This window comes from Ranitomeya variabilis, chromosome 3 (assembly GCF_051348905.1).
Source record: "Ranitomeya variabilis isolate aRanVar5 chromosome 3, aRanVar5.hap1, whole genome shotgun sequence".
Taxonomy (NCBI): Eukaryota; Metazoa; Chordata; class Amphibia; order Anura; family Dendrobatidae; genus Ranitomeya; species Ranitomeya variabilis.
Window position 1 is genome coordinate 559,656,252 of NC_135234.1, and position 16,764 is coordinate 559,673,015.

The 16,764-nt window shown below is 40.7% G+C and overlaps 1 long non-coding RNA gene across 1 annotated transcript in view; it reads left to right on the plus strand.

The window, feature by feature from the left end:
• The window catches only part of LOC143816598 (uncharacterized), a 52,245-nt gene extending 47,238 nt beyond the window's left edge, over positions 1 to 5,007 (plus strand). The window contains exon 3 of the long non-coding RNA XR_013223964.1: positions 3,267 to 5,007. This is a non-coding gene — a long non-coding RNA (uncharacterized LOC143816598). The remainder of the gene's footprint in view (positions 1 to 3,266) is intronic.
• Positions 5,008 to 16,764: the final 11,757 nt, after the last annotated feature.

The following is a 16,764-nucleotide window of genomic DNA, read 5'->3' on the forward strand; positions in this document are numbered from 1 at the left end:
GTGGCCCCAGGCAGAGCACAGGGCCCCAGGCAGAACATGGGGCCCCAGGCAGAGCACAGGGGCCCCAGGCAGAGCACAGGGGCCCCAGGCAGCATATGGGGCCCCAGGCAGAGCACAGGGGCCCCAGGCGGCATATGGGGCCCCAGGCAGAGCACAGTGGCCCCAGGCAGCATATGGGGCCCCAGGCAGAGCACAGTGGCCCCAGGCAGAGCACAGGGGCCCCAGGCAGCATATGGGGCCCCAGGCAGAGCACAGTGGTCCCAGGCAGAGCACAGGGGCCCCAGGCAGCTTATGGGGCCCAATGCAGAGCACAGTGGCCCCAGGCAGAACATGGGGCCCCAGGCAGAGCACAGTGGCCCCAGGCAGAGCACAGGGGCCCCAGGCAGCATATGGGGCCCCAGGCAGAGCACAGTGGTCCCAGGCAGAGCACAGGGGCTCCAGGCAGCCTATGGGGCCCCAGGCAGAGCACAGTGGCCCCAGGCAGAACATGGGGCCCCAGGCAGAGCACAGGGGCCCCAGGCAGAGCACAGAGGCCCCAGGCAGCATATGGGGCCCCAGGCAGAGCACAGTGGTCCCAGGTAGAGCACAGGGGCCCCAGGCAGCCTATGGGGCCCCAGGCAGAGCACAGGGGCCCCAGGCAGCATATGGGGCCCCAGACAGAGCACAGGGGCCCCAGGCAGCATATGGGGCCCCAGGCAGAGCACAGTAGCCCCAGGCAGAGCACAGGGGCCCCAGGCAGAGCACAGGGGCCCCAGGCAGAGCACAGCAATATTTTGGACCACTGTGCGGTGTTTCAGACCCCCTGTGTGATGTCTGGGGCCCTGTTCTTAAGTATATTAAAGATTAAAGTAACGTATATTAAAGTATATTATAGATCAAATTTGACACGTTTATGAGCACCATTGAGTGATATACTCAAGAATGACATAATTTTTCAACATTTTATGGTTTCAAACTGTAAACACTCAGAGTTTTTTTTACTTCAACCAGAAAACCTTAACGGTTCATAAAAAACTTGACTGTTCAGGATATGATAAAAGTCATAGTATTCTGAATCTTTAACTTATAAAGATACCTTTACATGGGGTGATTATTGGTTCCAGAGAGGCTTTCGGCCGATAATCGTACACATGGCTGGTGACAGGACAATACAATATAAACGTTCAAAGGTAAACACTGATAACATTAAAATCTAATATATAATTGCCTAGAATACTACTTCCGGCAATTTGTGCCAACTTCCGTGGCTTTGTCCGGAGATAATGTCCGGAGATAAGTGACGTCACCAGCGTCCTACACCCGCTCAGGGTGGACAAAGATATATGCCTTCGTGGTGCGCGGCACTTTTCTGATTGGTTGCCGCCTGCCGCGAGCGACCAATCAGAAATGTGCCGTACTGTCAAGAATTGTCAAGAGCTGGTGAGTGCAGCCATTTTTTGTTCTTTCTTACTATTATTTATTAATTGTATTATTCTTACATTTGAATAAATAAAGTATATATGGATTCTAGACTCCCGATTCTTTAGAATCGGGCTGCCATCTAGTTTTACATAATTATATACACAATTACTTTTCCTGTATCACGAAACGTATGTCAGTTATCTAGCGTAAATTACCACAGAATTCTAGTGGAAATACTGTGCGCCACTCCCACAAATTATTTTATTTAATGTGTGTACATGTATGTAATTTAAAGAGAGTGCATAAATATACTCACCTACCTCTGCTTTTTCCAATGTCCAGTGCCGTTGTTCTATGCTTCTCTGTGACGTCACCACTCTGCAGACTGAAAAATCGACTTCTGGCTCATGCATAGAGCATAGAAATGCTCCTACATCACTCAGAAGCAGAGGAAATCAATACTGGATACTAGAGAAAGGGATGGTAGGTGAGGATATTAATACACTCAAACTACATTACATGCATAAACACACATTTAATGAATAAAACATTCAGTGGGAGTGCTTCTTTAAGCATTTTGTAGACTTCATATATCTCACCTAACAAGGGAGTGTGGATTGCCAATTATGGAACATGGATTAATATGCACCAATTGCCAGTAAAACTGGTCTAAAGTAAGTCAACCAAGCCATGCTACAAAGTGCATACAAATGTGCCGTATATTCACTCACCAATAGCCACTGTAATAAATGTTGATCATCTCTTCTATTCCTCAGGCCTCATTCAGATGTCATTCTTGAAAATGAAAAAAGGACAAATTTTAATGACAGTTTTAGATCAGAATTTCATCTGATTTTTCTGTCAGTTTTTACCATTAGGGTTTCATCAGTTTTTCTCGAATGAAAAAAAAAAAAATAGTTATTTAATTAAACATTTAAAAATGAGAGTTTCTCAAAGATTCTCATAGGGAGCAGTCAATAAAAATGGACAGCATTAGGATGCAACTAATATATGTTGAACGCGTTTTACATCATCATATGGACTAGTGAATTATTCTAAATCAAAAGCATACATGTCTTCTTTCTTTGTGACCATAAAAAAGATACGTCAACCAACCTATTGACTGTAATGTTCTATTGTGAAAAACAGAGATTGAACATGGACATCTGAATGAGACTTTTGTTGTCTACGTTTACATTGTCAGGAAATATAGCTTGTTATGTTTGGTGTGAAAAACATATGTTTAGTAATCTTTCCCTCCATTTACAGGCAAAATAAACTTTCCACTATTTGCAGCAAAGAGCCCAGTGATTGCAATTTTCCCAATTAAAATAATTAAATCAACAGAAACCTAGTGATTGAAATTCCAAAAATGTGTTGCATATTATAGATATATGGAATGTATAGTGACATGTAAACGTTTGGGTACCCCTGGTCAAAATTACTGTTACTGTGAACAGTTAAGCAACTTGAAGATGAAATAATCTCTAAGAGACCTAAAGTTAAAAATGAAACATTTCATTTGTATTTAAGGCAAGTAATATATGTATATTTTCATCTTTACTTGAAAGTATCACAGCTTGTAAATGCTTTTTATAGCCAGTCAAGAGTCTTTCAAATCTTGTTTGAACGATTGTCATCCATTCTTCCTTGGAAAATTTGTCCAGTTCTGTGAGATTCCTGGAATGTCTTGAATACACTGCTATTTTGAGGTCTAGCCACAGATTTTTAATGATGTTCAGATCAGGGGACTGTAAGAACCATTGTTAAACCTTCAGCATATGTCTTTTGAGATAGTCTATTATGGATTTTGAAGCGTGTTTAGGATCATTACCATTTTCAACATCAGTTTGTTTTTTTTGCAGATGGTGTTACGTTTGCATCAAGAATTTGTTGAATTTTCATTGAATCCATTCTTCCTTCTACCCATGAAATGTTCCATGTGCTATTGGCTGCAACATAACCTCAAGGCATGGTTGATCTACATCCACGCGCAATGGTTGGCGAGATGTTCTTTTACTGAAATTCTGTGCCCTTTTTCTCCACACATACTTTTGATCATTGTGGCCAAAAAAAAGTTCTATTTTAACCTCATCAGGCCATAGGGCTTGCTTCCAAAATGCTTTTTAAGATGTTATTTTGCATAATTACAACGTTAAATATTATGGTGAGGAAGCAGGAGAGGTTTTTTCTGATGACTCTTCCATGAAGGCCATATTTATGCTGATGTCTCCAGAGTCTACTAAATCTTTCTGAAGGTCTTTTGCAGTCAAGCGGGAGTTTTGATTTGCCTATCTAACAATCCTACAAGCAGCTTTCACTGAAATTTTGCTTGATCTTCTAGACCTTATCTTGAAATCCACTGTTCTTGCCAACTGTGATTTCTTAGTTAAATTTCGAAGTGAGGAAAGAACAAATAGAATCCACTTTGCTTTCTTCTTATAGCATTCTACTTCATTGTGGGCCTCCACCATTTTCATTTTCAGAGTGCTAGACAGCTGCTTAGAAGAACCCATGGCTGCTGTTTTTTTGCACAAGGTTAGAGGAGGATGGGTTTTATAAAGCTGGGATATTTGCATCACCTGGCCTTTCATGACAATGATAGTGAGTAAGTCATAATCCTGACAGGCTAATTAAGGTCTGAAACCATGGTCAAAGTTATCTGAGCACACAAATCTCCAAGTGTGCCCAAAATTTTGCATTGGCCCATTTTACTTTTTGTAACTTTTAAAATGTAAAAAATGACAATATATCTATATATTTTTTTTGTTTAGCTTTAAGCCTTTTAGAAATTACTTCCTTTTCAACTTGCTTAAGTGTTCACAATAACAGTAATATAGGGTGTCCAAACTTTTCCTTGCACTGTATTATTAAAATAATGAGAAAAAATGCCTCTATTGATTGCAATAATAATATATGAATAGAATAGGATTTGTATTATACACATACAATATTACGATCAAGTATCAGATGTACTGTATAGCACAGAATGCACCAATACAACTGTACTGTAAACATTGCGCACATAGTACCAGCAGTAGTACCAAAAGTAACAGCTATAATATACACAGTACCATCATTAGTAGTGATAATATTCCAAAAAGTTGTTCAAGGGGCAATATGAAAACAATAAATGTACAAAAATCTATTACTCTTTTTTACAAAAAAGACCATAAATAAAAAAATACATACTACACCATACATATAAAAATAAATTTAAAATATTGCAAGGTAACAGATAATATAATATGAAATACTAAATTTTATTGATCATACACTCATCCGAGCAAGCTTTTCCAGGCATTGTGTTAGTTATACTGTACATTTTAGAATCATAAATGGGAATGAGATTCATATGAAAAACAGGCAGGTGACGGACTAGGTGGGAAACGAAACATAAAGCACAGCAAGTACAAAATGAACAGCCTAATAACGTACATAAAGGTAGCAGTCAGAAAACTAAAAACAAGTTCACAAGGATAAGTGGGGAGGAAGACTGACCACAATCATTGCAATATTCTTAAATTGCATGTTCAGTCTTTTAACACCTTTCTGCCGTTGGACGTACTATTCCGTCCATGTGGGGTGGGCCCTACTTCCCAAGGATGAAATAGTACGTCCAGAGCGATCGGCCGCACTCACGGGGGGAGCGCGGCTGATCGCGGCCGGGTGTCAGCTGACTATCGCAGCTGACATCCAGCACTATGTGCCAGGAGCGGTCACAGACCGCCCCCGGCACATTAACCCCTGGCACACTGCGATCAAACATGATCGCAGTGTGCCGGCGGTATAGGGAAGCATCGCGCAGGGAGGGGGCTCCCTGCGTGCTTCCCTGAGACGATCGGTACAAGGCAATGTGCTCACCTTGTACCGAGCAGTCTCCGGATCCAAAATGGCCACAGGGCTGCATCCGGGCCCTGCAGGGAGGTGGCTTCACAGCGCCTGCTCAGAGCAGGCACCCTGAAGCCTCACTGCTGTGCATGTCAGATCGCTGATCTGACACCGTGCACAGCAAAGTGTTAGATCAGCGATCTGTCACTTTACTGTGATGTCCCCCCTGGGGCAAAGTAAAAAAGTTTAAAAAAAATAAAAATTACATGTGTGAAAAAAAAAAAAAATCCTAAATAAATAATAATAATAAAAAATATATTGTTCCAATAAATATATTCCTTTATCTAAATAATAAAAAAATTAAAATAAAAGTACACATATTTAGTATCACTGCGTCCGTAACGACCTGACCTATAAAACTCTCCCACTAGTTAACCCCTTCAGTGAACACCGTTTAAAAAAAAAAAAAAACAAGGCAAAAAACAACAACGCTATATTATCATACCGCCGAACAAAAAGTGGAATAACACGCGATCAAAAAGACGGATTTAAATAACCATGGTACCGCTGAAAACGTCATCTTGTCCCGCAAAAAACGAGCATTATCAGCGAAAAAATAAAAAAGTTATAGTCCTCAGAATAAAGCGATGCAAAAATAATTCTTTTTTCTATAAAATAGTTATCGTATAAAAGCGCCAAAACATAAAAAAATGATATAAATGAGGTATCGCTGTAATCACACTGACCTGAACAATAAATCTGCTTTATTCATTTTACCAAACGTGGAACGGAATAAACAACCCCCCCCCAAAAGAAATTCATAAATAGCTGGCTTTTGGTCATTCTGCCTCACAACAATTGGAATAAAAAGCGATCAAAAAATGTCACGTGCCCGAAAATGAAAACGTCAACTCGTCCCGCAAAAAACAAGACCTCACATGACTCTGTGGACCAAAATATGGAAAAATTATAGCTCTCAAAATGTGGTAATGCAAAAAATATTTTTTGCAATAAAAAGCGTCTTTTAGCGTGATGGCTGCCAATCATAAAAATCCACTAAAGAACCCGGTATAAAAGTAAATCAAACCCCCATTCATCACCCCCTTAGTTAGTGAAAAATAAAAAAATTAAAAAAATGTATTTATTTCCATTTTCCCATCAGGGTTAGGGCTAGAGTTAGGGCTAGGGTTAGGGCTAGGGTTAGGGTTAGGGTTAGGGATAGAGTTAGGGCTAGGGTTAGGGTTAGGGTTGGGGTTAGGGCTAGGGTTAGGGTTGGCGTTAGGGTTAGGGCTAGGGTTAGGGCTAGGGTTAGGGTTAGGGCTAGGGTTAGGGCTAGGGCTAGGGTTAGGGCTAGGGCTAGGGTTAGGGCTAGGGCTAGGGTTAGGGCTAGGGTTAGGGCTAGGGTTAGGGCTAGGGTTAGGATTAGGGCTATGGTTAGGGTTGGGGCTAGGGTTAGGGCTAGGGCTAGGGTTAGGGTTGGGGCTAGGGTTAGGGCTACAGTTAGGGTTGGGGCTAAAGTTAGGGTTAGGGTTGGGGCTAAAGTTAGGGTTAGGGTAAGGATTACATTTACAGTTGGGAATAGGGTTGGGACTAGGTTTAGGGGTGTGTCAGGGATAGGGGTGTGGTTACGGTTACCGCTGAAATTAGGGTTAGGGGTGTGTTTGGATTAGGGCTTCAGTTATAATTGGGGGGTGTCCACTGTTTAGGCACATCAGAGGCTTTCCAAACGCGACATGGCATCCGATCTCAATTCCAGCCAATTCTGCGTTAAAAAACTAAAACAGTGCTCCTTCCCTTCTGAGTTCTCCCATGTGCCCAAACAGGGGTTTACCCCAACATATGGGGTATCCGCCTACTCAGGACAAATTTTTACAACAACTTTTGGGGTCCAATTTCTCCTGTTACCCTTGGGAAAATACAAAAACTGGGGGCTAAAAAATAATTTTTGTGGAAATTTTTTTTTTAATTTTCACGGCTCTGCATTATAAACTGTAGTGAAACACCTGGGGGTTCAAAGTTCTCAAAACACATCTAGATAAGTTCCTTGGTGGGTCTAGTTTCCAATATGGGGTCACTTTGGGGTTTCTACTGTTTAAAGATCAAAAGGAAAAAAGAAAAGCAGCACAGCCTATAAGGCTGCCGTCACACTAGCAGTATTTGATCAGTATGTTACATCAGTATTTGTAAGCCAAAACCAGGAGTGGGTGATAAATGCAGAAGTGGTGCATATGTTTCTGTTATACTTTTCCTCTAATTGTTCCACTCCTGGTTTTGGCTTACAAATACTGATGTAAAATACTGACCAAATACTGCTAGTGTGACGGCAGCCTAATAGAGATCCACTGTAAACTAGGTCCTTATGCTGGACACCCAAATATCGGGAGGTGCTCGCGTGTGAACAATGGAAAAACCATATAGCAATAATAGAACAAAACGCGGCAACACTCACCGGACCTGTGATGAAGGCTTGTCTTTATTGAAGTATATGTGGACACATCTTCATGGCACAGGGGAGTACAAAAAGAGAGAGGTGAGCAGGGAAAGGACGATGGCCGTTTCACGCCAACACCGGCGCTTCTACGGATCCCTACTGTTTAGTTACATCAGGGGCTCTGCAAATGCAACGTGACGCCTGCAGACCAATCCATCTAAGTCTGCATTCCAAATGGTGCTCCTTCCCTTCCGAGCTCTGCCATGTGCCCAAATGGTGGTTCCCCCCACATATGGGGTATCAGTGTACTCAGGACAAATTGGACAACAACTTTTGGGGTTCAATTTCAACTGATACCCTTGGAAAAATACAAAACTGGGGGCTACAAAAACTAATTTTTGTGGAAAAAAAGAGATTTTTTATTTTCACGGCTCTGCGTTATAAACTGTAGTGAAACACTTGGGGGCTCAGAGTTCTCACAACACATCTAGATAAGTTCCTTTGGGGGGTCTAGTTTCCAATATGGGGCCACTTGTGGGGAGTTTCTACTGTTTAGGTACATTAGGGGCTCTGCAAATGCAATGTGATGCCTGCAGACCATTCCATCTAAGTCTGCATTCCAAATGGCGCTCCTTCCCTTCCGAGCTCTCCCATGCGCCCAAACGATGGTTCCCCCCACATATGGGGTATCAGCGTACTCAGGACAAATTGTAAAACTTTTGGGGTCCAATTTCTCCTGTTACCCTTGGGAAAATACAAAACTGGGGGCTAAAAAATAATTTTTGTGGGAAAATTTTTTTTTATTTTTACGGCTCTACATTATAAACTTCTGTGAAGCACTTGGTGGGTCAAAGTGCTCACCACACATCTAGATAAGTTCGTTAGGGGGTCTACTTTCCAAAATGTTGTCACGTGTGGGGGGTTTCAATGTTTAGGCACTTCAGTGGCTCTCCAAACGCAACATGGCATCCCATCTCAATTCCTGTCAATTTTGCATTGAAAAGTCAAACGGCGCTCCTTCCCTTCCGAGCTCTCCCTTGCGCCCAAACAGTGGTTTACCCCCACATATGGGGTATCTGCGTACTCAGGACAAAGTGTACAACAAAATTTATGGTCCAATTTCTTCTCTTACCCTTGGGAAAATAAAAAAATTGGGGGCAAAAAGATCATTTTTGTGAAAAAATATGATTTTTTATTTTTACGGCTCTGCATTATAAACTTCTGTGAAGCACTTGGTTGGTCAAAGTGCTCACCACACATCTAGATAAGTTCCTTAAGGGGTCTACTTTCCAAAATGGTGTCACTTGTGGGGGGTTTCAATGTTTAGGCACATCAGGGGCTCTCCAAACGTAACATGGCGTCCCATCTCAATTCCAGTCAATTTTGCATTGAAAAGTCAAATGGCGCTCCTTCCCTTCCGAGCTCTGCCTTGTGCCCAAACAGTGGTTTACCGCCGCATATCGGGTATTGGCATACTTAGGACAAATTGTACAACTTTTGTGGTCCATTCTCTCCTGTTACCCTTGGTAAAATAAAACAAATTGGAGCTGAAGTAAATTTTTTGTGAAAAAAAGTTAAATGTTCATTTTTTTTTAAACATTCCAAAAATTCCTGTGAAACACCTGAAGGGTTAATAAACTTCTTGAATGCAGTTTTGAGCACCTTGAGGGGTGCAGTTTTTAGAATGGTGTCACACTTGGTTATTTTTTATCATATAGACCCCTTAAAATTACTTCAAATGTGATGTGGTCCCTAAAAAAATGGTGTTGTAAAAATGAGAAATTGCTGGTCAGCTTTTAACCCTTATAACTTCCTAACAAAAAAAAGTTTGGTTCCAAAATTGTGCTGATATAAAGTAGACATGTGGGAAATGTTACTTATTAAGTATTTTGTGTGATATATCTCTGTGATTTAAGGGCATAAAAATTCAAAGTTGGAAAATTGCAAAATTTTCAAAATTTTTGCCGAATTTTCATTTTTTTCACAAATAAACGGAGGTAATATCAAAGAAATGTTACCACTATCATGAAGTACAATATATCATGAGAAAACAGTGTCAGAATCACCAGGATCCATTGATGCATTCCAGAGTTATAACTTCATAAAGAGACAGTGGTCAGAATTGTAAGAATTGACCCGGTCATTAACGTGAAAACCACCCTTGGGGGTAAAGGGGTTAATTATTAACATAACTCACTGTCTGGGTCAGCTTTCACCGAGTCGAGGTGGAATGGCGAGCAACTGTCACTGTGCTCTCGCCAACCAGAGGAACGTCCTCTGCAGAGTAAAAAGGGGAAAGTCATGGAAGGGATGCAGGATCAGCATAATTCAATAAGCAGTTTCCAGACTTTAGGTGCAGCAAGAAAAAAATCTCGCTTTTGCTGGAGCAGTTGATGATGATAATTACAGCTCTCCACAGTTATTCAGTGCTGAGCCAACAGCCCCTCATGATGTGATGAACCCAGCTCTTTTCTGGCAATGTGTAGAAGCTTTCCTCACTCGTGCTGCATATAGGAATATACGTGCACTAAAACTTCTGACTTTGCAGGGCGTCACACTTTCTCCTTCTTAAATTTAGCTTGTCTGCGAGTCTAACTTGTAATTGTAACATAAGCAGAGCATAGGTTATCCACATTGAACACATAAGAAACTTGTTTGTGTTTACATATATGGTAAATATAAGAAATGCAATAAGGCAGTCATGGGAGCCACAACCCCTACTTGAACAAAAGTCTTGGAAGAGGTAGGCCAGCTTAGAATCCATGGCTCCTGAATATAGCTGAGGCCAGCCTCTGAAGGGGCAAATCCATAGGTACAGGGATGTACAGGTACAGTTCATGCTCACCTCTTAGTAAACTATATAGAGGGAAGCAGGAAGGTGTTTACTCGGTTTCAATCAGCAAAAAATTTACATTTCAAAATACAGTTTGGTGTTTTACATATACAGGACAGGTAGACATTTTCCTAATTACTGTCTGTATCTAACAGGTAACTTACCTCGACTACTGTGATCTGAGCAGTGGACAAGGAAAATACCAGGTATACTGGGTAAACGTCTTCTAATCATGGAACTTCCCAAGGGTACGTTAGGCTCCAGAGAATTCCCTATTCCTGGGAGTTCTTGATTAAAGACCAGATTAAGTATTACTACAGCTTCTTCAAATCTCAACCAACTATCATGGAAAGTACCAAGTATAGTGGGCATTCCGTGTCTTCTCTCTTCTCATTGTTAAAGAATTCCAGTCCAACCAGGTCTTTCTTCTTGACATAACTGGGATGGACTCAGCTTAAGGTTATCATGAGAAACCACTTTGTGCATTTCACCTCCAACTCTTGTGATCCTGTAGACTTTATGATCCTGGTGTTCTTGAAGATAAATGGTGTACAGTTCGGCTTCCCATTGATCATTCAATTTATTGGTCCTGCCTTTGCACTTAAGAATGCGGTGGTAGCTTGTGGTGGCGTCGCTGGTGCGTATTTGTTATATTCTCACTCTTGCTTCTGTCTTGCTTTGATCAGATGATCTGCAATGCAATGTTTTACTTTCTTATACCTTTCCTGGCATTCATAGATTCCATGGGTATTAGAATGGTTAAAATTATCTTCAGGTCTGATGGCTCCTATTTGGTGATCTACTGGCAAATTGACTGGTCTCACTATCATGTGCTCAGGTGAATTATCGATGGAATATATGGGGACTTGACTTTAAAGCTCCTCTAAGTCAGGCAACTTCTCTGGCCACTAGTTATGCTGTTTCAGCAGAGGTAGGGCCTTCAGTAGTTCTAGGACAATTCCATTCATTCTTTCACCTAATCCGTTCCCTTACGAGTGGTAACCCGTTGTCCTTATTTTCCAGCTTCGGTAAAATGCACAGAATTCTTGGAAAAGTTCTGCTTGAAAAACCTGGACCTTGGTCAGTCAATACCTAGTTGGCGTAGCCGTGAGGATGACAAAAATGTTCTTTGAAGGCCTTAGCTGTCAATGCATACTGATGTCCTAATCGACTGGGTATTAGCTTCACATTATCCAGGGCTGCTATTTCCAATGTCTGTCGTGATGAGCGACTGTAGATGAACCCTTTGGCTTGTCAGATCTTTCCTTCTTAGTGCACATGGACCACATTCTCCGCAACACTTTGCAAGAGAGCTTTGCATGCTGGCCAGAAGAAGTAGCCACAAAGCAACATCTGAACTTTCTTCCAACTGAAGTGGCCACTCTGATCGTAGTAGGCTGTTAGGACCATGTGGACATCTGCTTTTGGTACCATCATTTGCCATGCAACTTCCTGGGTCCTTGGATTGATGTGGTGTCACATCAATTTGCCTTCATATCAGAAGAATCATTTCCTCGTTTTCCAGAGCTGGTAGACCTATGGAGGTTCTTCTTATTCAGGAGATGACCTGTAGTCCATCATAAGTTGGTTTCGTGGCACAGCACAGGATTTTTGTCTTCTTCTTCTTTGCACCCGAAACGGGGAGGGGGGTTGGTAAGCAGTCTTCTAGACCCTGGAGGCTTCTCGGTCATTTGACAGGAGTCTTACTGCACAGCCTGGTGATAGTAAGCTGGCATTTCAACCTCATTCAGGATGTCAGGGTCTTCTTCAGATGTAGGAATATTCAGCATCGCATACAGCACATTGGCATTACTGTTCTTCTTGACAGCCCAATACTTTATCAAGAACTGATAATTAGATCATTTAGCCATCCATCTCTTTTCCAGAGCACATAGACCAGCTGTATTGAAATGAGAAAGCAGATTATTGTCAGTTTGCACAGTGAATTTGGAGCTAGCTAGGTAATGGTTGAATCTTTCAGTTACATCCCAAACCACATCTAGTAATTTCAGCTTGAACAAGCTGTAGTTTAAGGGGTTTCTTTCTGATGGTGGGAGTGATCTGCTAACATAAGAGGTTACTTTTTCTTGTCCATTCCATAATTGAGATAGAACAGCTCCAAGTCCCATGTTGCTATCATCGGTATGCAAGATGAAAGGTCGATTGTAGTCAGGATTTGCCAAAACCTCTTCCCGGTGAGGGCCTGTTTCAACTCTTGGAAAGATTCTTCCAACTGTGCATTACATTTAGTTGGAGGACTTTTGGGTCTTGTCTTTCCAGATTGACCTACCAGCAATTCTTGCAGTGAAGCCACCAACTACGTAAAGTCGGAAATGGAGTGGCGGTAGTAGCCTACAAGACAAAGGAACTGATAGACTTCCCAAAAAGTGGTTGGCACTGTTCAGTCATGGATAACTATTACCTTGTCTGGATCTGGAGACACTACTTCTGTGCTGACAACATGCCCCAGATACAGAACCTTGGGTTTCAGCAAATTACACTTTGATGGCTTTATTTTCAATCCAAACTTTGCCAGGGATTTGAACAGCTCGGCAAGATGTTGCAAATGTTCCTCGTAGGTCTTGGAATAGGTGATAATATCATCTAGAAGCAAGAGTACCATTTCAAAGTTCTTATGCCCCAAGCAGCACTCCATTAATCGTTGAAAAGTTCCTGATGCACTGCACAGTCCGATCAGCATTAACTTTTATTTGAATAGTCCCATTGGCGTCGGGAAGGCTTTCTTTACATTCTTAACATTGTTAACTTTATGATAGTGCACACACATGCAGATGCTCTCATCCTTCTTTTTAACTAAAGGGGCAGCCCAAGGACTATAGCTTTCCCTAATCACTTCTGCCTGTTTCATCTCTCATAACATATCTTTTATCCGTTTGTAATTTTCAAGAGGAATTGGACTATACTTTTCTTTTGTTGGCAGGTTGGTCCCTGTCGGCATGTGATGTTGGATGGAGCTTACTCTGCCAAAGTCAAGGGGTTGTTTGCTGAATACATTACCATACTCTTGTGCTACCCTCAGAACACCATTTTTATCATGCTGACACTTAGTTTTGTGCCTATATGCTACACTATTTTTTAAGGGCCCTGGACCATAATTGACACATTCAAGAGTTAATGGTTTGGCAGCGCTTACTTCATTAGTGCCCATGCTATGTAGCCTGAAAATTATTGATGATGGCATCACCAATAAATACGAGATCAGATAATAAAACACTGTAAAGCAGAACAAATTTAATGAGGAATGATGTGTGCTATAAAAAATTAAAATCACCAAATAAAATGCAATATAAATGTATTAAGTAAAACAAACAAAAACATGTATTAATTAAAAACATTTAAACAGCAAAAATGCTGCAAAGTAACTAATCTGTGTTAGGACTGATACTCCTCCTCCAGTGTCCACTACAGGTAAAACCACTATATTATTGATACACGAGGGGCTTTCATTAAAGACTTCCCTGACCCACTTCCTGTGGACTGAGAGCATTGAAACTTGGCACAGTTATTAGTTTTTCTCTACATAGGTGCCATCTAGGGACACACACTTCTCCCATCTCTTTAACCACTTAATGACCAGATGTATTTTTAGTTTTGCATTTTCATTTTTTTTTTTTTGCTCCCCTTCTTCCCAGAGCCATAGCTTTTTTTTTTTTTTTGGTCAAAATAGCCATGTGAGGGCTTGTTTTTTTTGTGGGACGAGTTGTACTTTTGAACGACACCATTGGTTTTACCATATCGTGTACTGGAAAACGGGCTAATGTTTTTATAGATACCATTTTGGTGGTTCATCAGGTTGTTGCGCTCCTGCCTTTCAACAAGCTTTGCTAAGCATCTGAACTCCGAACAGTAACACAAACTTCCGGTAGAAATCCCTGTTCGGAGTTCAGCACCGGACACAAACTTTACAGTTCTGGTTCGCTCATCTCTAGTATCAGTAAAAGGAAAACTCTTTGACTTCATAAAAACAAGAGACAACTAAAAAATTGTCATTATCAGATTTGAATTCAGGAGGTCAAAAATCATTGAGAAAAGACTCATTTCATAGCTGAACCTGACAACTTTTCAAAATATGTAGAATAGTTTTTTTTTCTAACTTTCATCCATGTGACATCCAAGTGTCAATCTTATACATCTGTGTGATCTCCATGTGACATCTATGCATGATCTGTTTTTATAAAACAACATCAAAAATGTACATGATCAAATACAGTTTCCTAAGTTCATAATGGAATTGTCTTCTTAAAAATCAGATGCCACTTGGATGTTCCATATTTATTTTCAGTTTTTTTGTCACGTATCCGTATAATTCAATGGGACAGTCTCATTTGGGATGGTCGAAATAAAAAAATGATGTTGTCGAGACAAAAGAAAAGTAAAGGCAGCACCATTCAACCTGTGTGCTTTAACTTGTCCTTAAACTGAACTTTGGACTGAGCAATCAAGCCTGCAGGTAAGTCACCTTTATTTAATATTCAGGCTAACAAAGCACACCCAAAAATAATAAAATGATATTCAATAATTATATGTTCAGGAATTTAGTACACATGGCCTATGAAATGTGTAAATAATCTTTTTTTCTAACTAATTTAAATCTGTGGACTTTGCAATAGACCAATAAGACATTTTCTTTTAAAAAATCTCACAGTAAGGGTATGTGTCCACGTTCAGGAAACGCTGCGTTTTTGACGCAGCGCTGAGCCGCAGCGTCAAAAACACAGCGTCCAGATGTTACAGCATAGTGGAGGGGATTTAATGAAATCCCGTCTCCACTGTGCAGGAAAAAACGCATGCGTTTTTCCCGCGAAAACGCACATGTGGTGCGTTTTTTAAGAACGCAGCATGTTGCTACAATGAGCAAAACACGCAGGAACACCGCAGGTGACCTGCCAGTGACCTCAGGTGCATTTTTGGTCAGGATTTTACTTGCATAAAATCCTGACCAAAGCCTGAAGCAAAACTGAATGTGGACACACACCCTAAGGCCATGTTCACCTGTTCACTATTTGGTCAGTATTTTATTTGTAAGCCAAAATCAGGAGTGGGTGAAAATAGCAGAATTGGTGATGTGTTGCTATTATACTTTTCCTGTGGTTGTTCCACTCCTGATTTTCTGATTGTTCCCCCCCTGGTTTTGGCTTACAAATAGTTATGTAAAATACTGACCAAACACTCAACATGTGAACGTCGCCTCAGAACATGTGGGACCGTGAAAAAACAGTGTTTTTGCTCCATTTTTCATTCATTGCCACCTTTTTTATTATTTTTTTATTTTGATGCAAACATGATGCAGCAATTTTTTCATGTTTTTGCTGATTAATTTGCATTCTGGAATTGAGTTTTTTTTCAAGCTCCTCATAGTAGCTTATAAGGAAAAACACACCAAAAAGGAACAGTTCTAAAGCAACTTTAAATTACTTATGGGTGTAAGTTTTCCTAAGATTATATCACTTTCTTGAATTGCTTGGCGGACAGCCCAAGAAAGAAGGCAGCTTGAGGATGCTACAATGTTAAACCAGGAATTCCTGTTTGCAGCAGATGGCTGTGACCAGTTAACCAGCAGTGTCCAAGGAGTGAGTAGTAAGAACCCCATAAACTTGGTAGATGTCTGCAACAAGAAAGAGATGTCTGTGACTCTCACAGTTATAAAAGACTGTGCCATTTGTCAATCACGTTTCCAACTATAATGTTTTGGGTAAACTCACAAATCTGTTGCTCTTTCTCTTTATGAGTAATTAAAAAAACAGAGAAGAAAAAATTTGAGAATTATGTAATAGGTTCCCATGTAGCATGAATTGAAGTTTGATTTTTGATAAGCAGATTAAATTGAAGAGTATTGTCTGAAGAGAAGAGCCCAAACAGAAGAGACTGCTTGAACGATTGTGAAAGGCCTAAAGGGTTCATTTCATACCCTGTCTTACCAGCAATGCCTGTATTTCTATTTGTTCTACCCTCCCTCCATATATTTTTACAGTGTTTGGGCGGAGTGCTAAAATGAAGATGCCTATCAATTACTATGTTAAGGTATGTCACAATAAGTATGTGAAATAGTACAGGTCTGTTGGTAAACACAAGGAGATAATATCTCATATTAATCAGCAACAGTTTGATCTCATTAGGATATCAGTTTTTCTCTTATAACTTCTATTCTTGTTTTTCATTGTTAGTAGTCATACCCATTGTAATAAAAAAAGGGTGTAGGAGCTTAATCACGCTAATTCAAATTCAGACTGGAGGCTCAAACTGAAGA